We start from the raw sequence: 7,581 nt of genomic DNA, 5'->3' as shown, positions 1-7,581 counted from the left end.
TTTCAATATACAATGTTAGGTGCTAGGCTCTACGGGAAATGTAGAGACAGCACACTCCATGCCTTCCAAGAGCTTTATAGCTAGCTGAATACATAAGGTGGAAAACAGATAATGTAACACAGAGTCTTGTGTTTTGGGGTGTGATCATAAATGCTATAGGAATTCAGAAAAATGAAAATTGCTGAGACTTACAGGTCAGGGATGGCTTCAGGTAGGAGATGAGTCTGAGCTGGGCTCCTAAGGATTGGCAAGATTCCTATGTGCAGAAAACAAGTCAAAGAACAATTTTATAGTGACGATCTAGTGTATTTATCTGTCCTACCCAGGGTTCAGAGCTTTAATCATTGTGTTCATGCATTATTCATTCATCAAACTTTTACCGAGTGCCCACCTGTGTAGGTGACAGATATTCTGTATATAAAGGGCACAAAGATGGAAATGATCCTGGTTTCTATGTGCTTTATGTGAGGGTTCTTTAAAAGAACAGGCATTCTACATGCCCTCATTTTGATGAGAGGATGGATACATGTAAGCAACCAAATTGTGACAGTGACTTTAAAAGCAGCATTGATATTTAGCACATATTTTGAGACTCTACCATAAGTTAGGCACCAAGACAGGTTGGGAAAATCAGACATAAGTCCTGTACTCCTGGAGCTTACAGTCTAGGTGAGAGACAGTCACTTGAACAAGTAATTACAATCGTGTATGGTTAACACACATAGTAGTTAGAGAGAGGCTGCTCTGAAAGCACAAGGCAGGAATAACTAACGTGGCTGGCGACTCACAGAAGGAGAAGACTGAAACTCTACAGCTGTGGCAGGCAGAATTCTAAGATGACCGCCCATGATCACTGCCCTTGTGAAATCCCCTCCCCTTGAGTGGGCAGGGCCTGTGACACGCTACTGACCCCAAGAATATGGCAAAGGTGAAGGAAGTTTTGCAGACGTAATTAAGATCCCTAACCAGCTGGCTTTAAATTAATCAAGAAAGAGATGTATCCTGGGTGGGCCTGACCTAACTAGGAAGGTCTTTTAAAAGTAGGTCTGAAGGTCAGAGACTCAAGGAAATAGAGACTCTCTCCATTGCTGGCCTTGAAGAAGCAAGCATTGTGAATTCTACAGCTACAAAGGGATGAATTCTACCAACAACATGAGGGAGCTACAAAGCAGGTCCTTCCCCAGTCCGGCCTTTGGATGAGAATGTAACCTGACCAACACCTTGGTCTTAGCCTTGTGACCTTGAGTAGAGGACAGAGCTAAGCCATGCCTGGACTCCTGACCTCTGAAAACTAGGAGATAGTAGATGTGTATTATTTTAAGCACCAAGTTTGTGGTAACTTATGCAGCAACAGAAAACTAATACAATGATCGATTAGACAGGACTAACTTAAGATGTTTTCCTGGAGAAGGAAGAGTTAGCACTGAGGCTTTCAACTAGCATTGCTGACCACGAGGACCCACGTTGAGTTTTCTGTATCTTCCCTGTGAAATCCAGGCCAAGTTTGTATATAATAAATGAGGTCTCCCTGCCCACCTCCTGAGGATTTCCTGTGTGGTACCCAATGTAAATATCTACTTAATGTTAGAATTAAGGGCATAGAAAGTAGTGTATACTTTTCCCTGCTATTATAAATGTACCTACCTCACTCTATGCAAATAATATGATACAGACAAACTCTATAATTTTTTTTCAGGTAGGATTCAATTTTCATCAGTTTTGGTTCATTTAACCAATTAGCCAAAGCCTAGCACAGGGTACCTGCCATGTGCTAAAAGTATGTTATGTGTGATGAAAAACTGAAGGAAACGACACATGTTTCTACCCTTTGAGGAGCTTGAGTGAGAAGCTTCATGTAGAATAAGTTAAATAACAGGAGATCCAAGATGGTGCAATAGATAAATGCTGTGCTTGCCTCATCCCGTGAACACATCAAAATTGCAACTAAATTATAGAACAATCATCCTGGAGAACCATCTGAAGTCTAACTGAACAGAAATGTTATAACTAAGGATACAAAGAAGCCATGTTGAAACTGGTAGGAGGGATGGAGACGAGGAACGGGCTGGCTCCAAACCTCCAAGTGGCGGATGAAAATTGAGAGGGAACACAGAGGTTCCCCCCAGAGGAATGAGGGACCCCAGCCTCACACCAGCCTCCCCAGCCCAGAGCACTGGCACCAGGAAGAAGAGCCCCCACAACTTTTGGCTGTGAAAAACAGTGGGGTTTCTGACCTTCTGGGTGGGACAGAAGGCAGTGGGAAATCCAGATGTCCTCTTAAAGGGCCCGCGCAGGTACTCACCCTGGGCTCCGGCAGAGGGACGGTGACTGGAGGCATCAAAGACATATGGGGAGAGACTGAGTTGTGTAACTTCCAGGTGAGGACCGGAGGGACAGTCCCCTTTTTCCCCCTGTGGAGTCCTCCCCCAAGCAGCCGGCAGGTAAGCGCCATCTTTCCTGTGTTGATCCCGCCCCCACAGGCCAAATGTGAATCTGATTGGCCTGCTGAGCTCTGCTACTCCACCTCGCTGACTCACTGAGACCCTGCCTCACCCTACTTGAGTACCACAGGTGGCTTTATCAGAGGCTGAACCTTATGGCAGCTGGCAGGTTGCAGCAGGCCTTGGGGTGTCCTGATATTTTGCAGAGCTACCCCAGACCCGCTACTGGTGGCAGACGGTCCTCAGTTCGCAGCGCAGGCTCTCCAATGTACCTCCAGGGTCAGCACAGGTAGCGACTAACCATTGTAAACAATGCTGCCAGGTAGTCCGCAGTCAGTCACAGGCAGTGGCAGACCTGGGCCTGCACCGGAGACCCTCCCAAAAGGCCCCAGAACCAACATACTTGGAGGTTGGCTTCAGACAACAGCAGAACATTGCCCCGTTAGCCCCACAAGTGGCACACACAAAGGGCTGTCTCAACAGACACCAGAGCCCACTGGGGCAAATCCTGCTACAACCAAGATTACTCTACACAGGAAGGCTGTCATTTGAAATCGAAGGACAGATAAAGAGCTTCCCAAATAAGAAAAAGTTAAAGGAGTTCATCTCCACCAAACCAATATTACGAGGAATTTAGAGGGACTTCTTTAAGATGGGGGGAAAAAAAGATAAAAAATATGATAATAAAGTGGCAATACTACATATCTATCAACAATTGCTTTCAATGTGAGTGGGTTAAATGCTCCAGTCAAAAACATAGGAGGGCTGAATGGATAAGAAAACAAAACCCTTACATATGCTGCCTGCAAGAGACTCACTTCAGATTGAAAGACACAAACAGATGGAAAGTAAAGGGATGGGAAAAGTTATTTCATAGACATAGAAATGAAAAAAACAAAGCTGAAATAGCAATAAGTATATGATACAAAACAAACTTTAAAACTGTAACAAGAGACAAAGCTGTAACAAGAGACAAAGAATGACCCCAGTAATCTCACACCTGGGTATTTATCTGAAGAAACCCAGAACACTACTTTGAGGGGAGGGGACGTGTGCACCCATATGTTCATTGCAGCATTGTTTACAATGGCCAAGGTGTGGAGGGAGCCTCCGTGTCCGTTGACGGATAAATGGATAAAGAGGAGGTGGTACATATATACAATGGAATATTGCTCGGCCAGGGAAGGGGCTGGGTTCTTGCCATCTGTGGCAGCATGGATGGAACTGGAGGGTATTGTGCTGAGTGGAGTGTGTCAGATAGAGAAAGACAGATGCAATGTGATTTCGCTTATATGTGGAATCTAAGGAACAAAATAAACAAACAAAACAGAAACCGACTCATAGATACAGAGAACATTTTGGTAGTTGCCAGATGGGAGGGAAGTTGGGGTGGTGGGTAAAAAAGGGGAAGGGATTAAGAAGTACATATTGGTTGTTACAAAGTAGTCAGGGGATATAGGGTATAGCATAGGGAATATAGTCAATAACATTGTAATAACTACGTATGGAGTCAGGTGGGTACTAGAGTTATTGGGGTGATAGATGGGAGGGGGGTTGAGGGTCAGGATAAAAAAGGTGAAGACATTAAGAAGTGCAAATTGGTATTTACAAAATAGTCATGGGGATATAAAGAAAAGCATAAGGAATATAGTCAATAATATGGTAATAACTATGTATAGTGCCAGATGGGTACTAGATTAGTCAGGGGGATCACTTCTTCAATTATATAAATGTCTAAGCACTATGCTGTACACCTGAAATTGATATAAAAATAATGTAGAATGTCAACTGTGACTGGAAAATTAAGAAGTGGAGGGGGCGGGGTGGAGTGAAAGGCAATAAGTGGTCCAAATTTGCAGGTATAAAACAAATAAGCTGTGGGGATGTAATGTACAGCATGGAGAATAGTCAATAATATTGTGATAACGTGGTACGGTGCCAGAGGTTGCTGGACTCATTATGGTGATCACGTCTTTCAGTATATAAATGTTGAATAACTATGGTGTACCCCTGAAACTAATATAATATTGTATGTTAACTATATTTTAAATAAAAATCTTTTTTTAAAGTTAAAGAACAATGAAACACTAAACTCTAAAAGTTGGGGTGAAGAGATAATTGCTGAATGCCAAGGAGTAATGAGAATAATGTGTTTGATTACGCAGGCTCCTCCCTCAGAGAAAAAGGAAAACATTGGGAATGTTCTTAGCTTCCAGCTGAATGAATGCATGTAATAGGAGTTTGCGATCTGTTAGCTAATCATAGGTAAATCTTGTTCATTCAGAATTTTGGAATAATTTCGAAGACAGTGAACTGAAACTTGGAGTTATCCAACTAATGTCTCAACAAACTTTATTCACCAAATAATGTTTACTGAACCCCTATGTCAAGTGCTGTGCTAGAAATTGAGAATACAGTGGTATATCTGTCAGAACATTTTAAACTGTAAATAACAGAAAACCCCATTCAAGTGACTTAAACAATAAACAAATTTATTCTCACCAGTCAAGAAACCCTGGGGTAGGTCAGCTCCGAGATCGTTTACCATAGGAGCTCAGCCACGTAATCAAGGTTCCAGGTTCTTCTTAGTTTTGCATTCTCTTTCAGACAATGGCTTGTTCTCAGTTGGCTCCCCTCATGGTCACAAGAGAGCTGCCACTATTCTGGGCATGTCATCACAATACAGTCCACGTGAGAAGGAAGTACTGCTTCTTCCTGTGTCTTTTTTTTTCTTTTTTTTTAGGAAAAAAATATGTCTTTCCCAGAAATCCTCAGCAGACTTCCCCTAACATTTATTAACCAGAATTATATCTCATGCTTGTGCCTAACCCAGTCAGAACCCCACTCCCTGGGGCAACGTTGGGGGCTTCTCTCTCCTGAAGCACGTGGTCTCAGGACAGTGGAGATTTGAACAGAGCCGGGGTTCTACATGGAGGAAGGGAAAAGAAGGATGGCTGGAAAGGCCGCCCACTGACAGTATCAGTGAGTGTGGTGATTAAAGATGGGAACGACTGCTCTCGCTGGGGGATAGAAACAATCTGAGGAGGATATACAGTTACAATTGTGACAAACATTGTGCTGTCAGAGGATAGCAGGGTGATCACAGCAGGGTAATGGGTCATGACAGGCCAGTCAGAGGAAGTGAAAGATGAGTAGGAACCAGTCAGGCAGAGGGTTGTGGGGAGAGCATTCCAGGTGGAGGGAACAGGCCTGGCTGGCTTGAGAGCAAGAAAGGAGATCACTGCAGGGGAACCCTGGGAGGGAGGGAGGGAGAGAGGGCGGGAGAGAAGGAAAGGAAAGGGTGCGGAATGAGCATGGGGCAGCTCGCAGGGTCCTTCCTGCACCACGGGAAGGAATGTGGATTGTATCCTAAGAGCAGGGCAAGGGCACTGAAGGTTTGAAAACGGGCATGACATGATCCAGCTCGTGTTTTTAAAAGACCAGTCTGCTTGCTGTGTGGAGAATGGACGGAAGGACAAGAAGAGGTCAGGAGACTACAGGTCCATCTAATGGTGGTTTGGCAACTGGAGGGATGAGGGGACAATGGACAGAATTGAGTATGAATGGCCTTGTCGTGCTCTGGAGGATACAAGGCTGGGGCAGTCCCTGGACCTCCTCCCCAGGTGCAGGGTCTGTCCCAGGGGCTAAGACACGCCTGCATATACGGAACTCTGCTTGGGCGGAGAGCAGTGAGGTACCACGTGGGAGTTCAGAAGAAGGTGAGATCACAGCTTTGGGAGCTTGAGGGTCGGTCTGAGTATAAGGGCTGCTTCTGAAGGATGGTGGTATTTGAGCAGGGCACCAAAGGCTGTGCAAAGTGAGTATGAAGGTGTAGACCAGGGCAGGGCAGCCCAGGGAGAGGAACGGCTTGACTCAAAGCAGAGGCCCAGAAGGGGAGGAGCAAGTAGTGGAGTTTGCAGGGGTTTGTGAAGGGACGTTCTGGAAAATAAGGCGAGGAAAGTCATGGGCATCAGCTTAAGGAGAGTTCTGCGTGGCAGGCTATGATAAACAAATAAAAGAGGGAGAAAAAGGTTTCAATCAAGTCTAGCTTAACTACAAAATCTCTTCGTTTTCCTAGAAATAATCAATGTGCTAATGGAGATTTGATGATTTATCCACCAGATAGACTCACAATATCTCTTCCTGGTATTGCCACTCCCTGCAGGTCACTTGCCAATGACTTCTGACTTGTTTCTGAAATACAGCCCTTCATCGTTTGCTGGGAATTGGTGCTCGGGATTCTAGAAAGAAAAGGTCTGGGCCCAGCTCTCATAGGGTCTAAGAGTTGAGCAGATGAAGAGATAAATTGCAACAAATGGAATTAAATGTTTGGGAGGAGGTGCTACGAAGGAGAGAAAAATTCTCTCTACTACCTGGAGGGTGGGGGGGGGGCTAGATTTCAGAGAGGTGGTGATACTTCACTGGGCCTTGAAGGACGAGTAGGAGTTTGCCAGGGAAGGAAGTGAGGTGGGACGGCCTTTCAAACACAGGGAATAGTCTGTGCAGAGACACACACACACACACATATCCTCAATTCTCACACCTTCAATCCTACAAGCCCTATGGAATATACATTTTTAAGTTTTATTTTCAGGCTCTTAAAAGTTTGGTGATAATTGATGAGTTCTTTGAGTTGCTACAAAATAGGAGTTGGCATCTAAGTATTTGACCTTCATAAACATGCATTTTATCCCATATTAACAAGAAGTCAGGATTTTACAAGTGAAAGTGGTTATACCCTCTACTCACAATTATTCCTCAGGAAGGCTTTACTGATTTTTCACTTTTCCAGGGCAGCAAGGAAAGGAATCTTAAATCTGTCTTTTTTGGAGACTAGTAAATGCATCAGTTATCAATAAGACCCCCTGTCTCTTCAATTTTTCATACAAGGATGGGAAAATTCATCATTCACTATCATATCTGGTGCCTGCTTTCAGCATTTGCAGGAAATTGGTCCCCTCTGAGCTTCCTAGGTGTTCATAAAAGTTATCTCAGACCCAAATGGACACCCCAGACCACCCTATCTCAGAAATGAGCCAATTATTAATTTTAGCTTAAGATAAAAACAAAAACAAATATTTCAAGACGGTCTATGAGGTTATGAGAAAGTGAGCATGAAATACACCTAAGACTGGAAAGA

Source organism: Rhinolophus sinicus, chromosome 11, assembly GCF_057876585.1.
Source record: "Rhinolophus sinicus isolate RSI-liver-muscle chromosome 11, RSI-T2T, whole genome shotgun sequence".
NCBI lineage: Eukaryota > Metazoa > Chordata > Mammalia > Chiroptera > Rhinolophidae > Rhinolophus > Rhinolophus sinicus.
The sequence above is the reverse complement of the archived record's forward strand: the minus strand, read 5'-3'. Positions refer to the sequence as shown.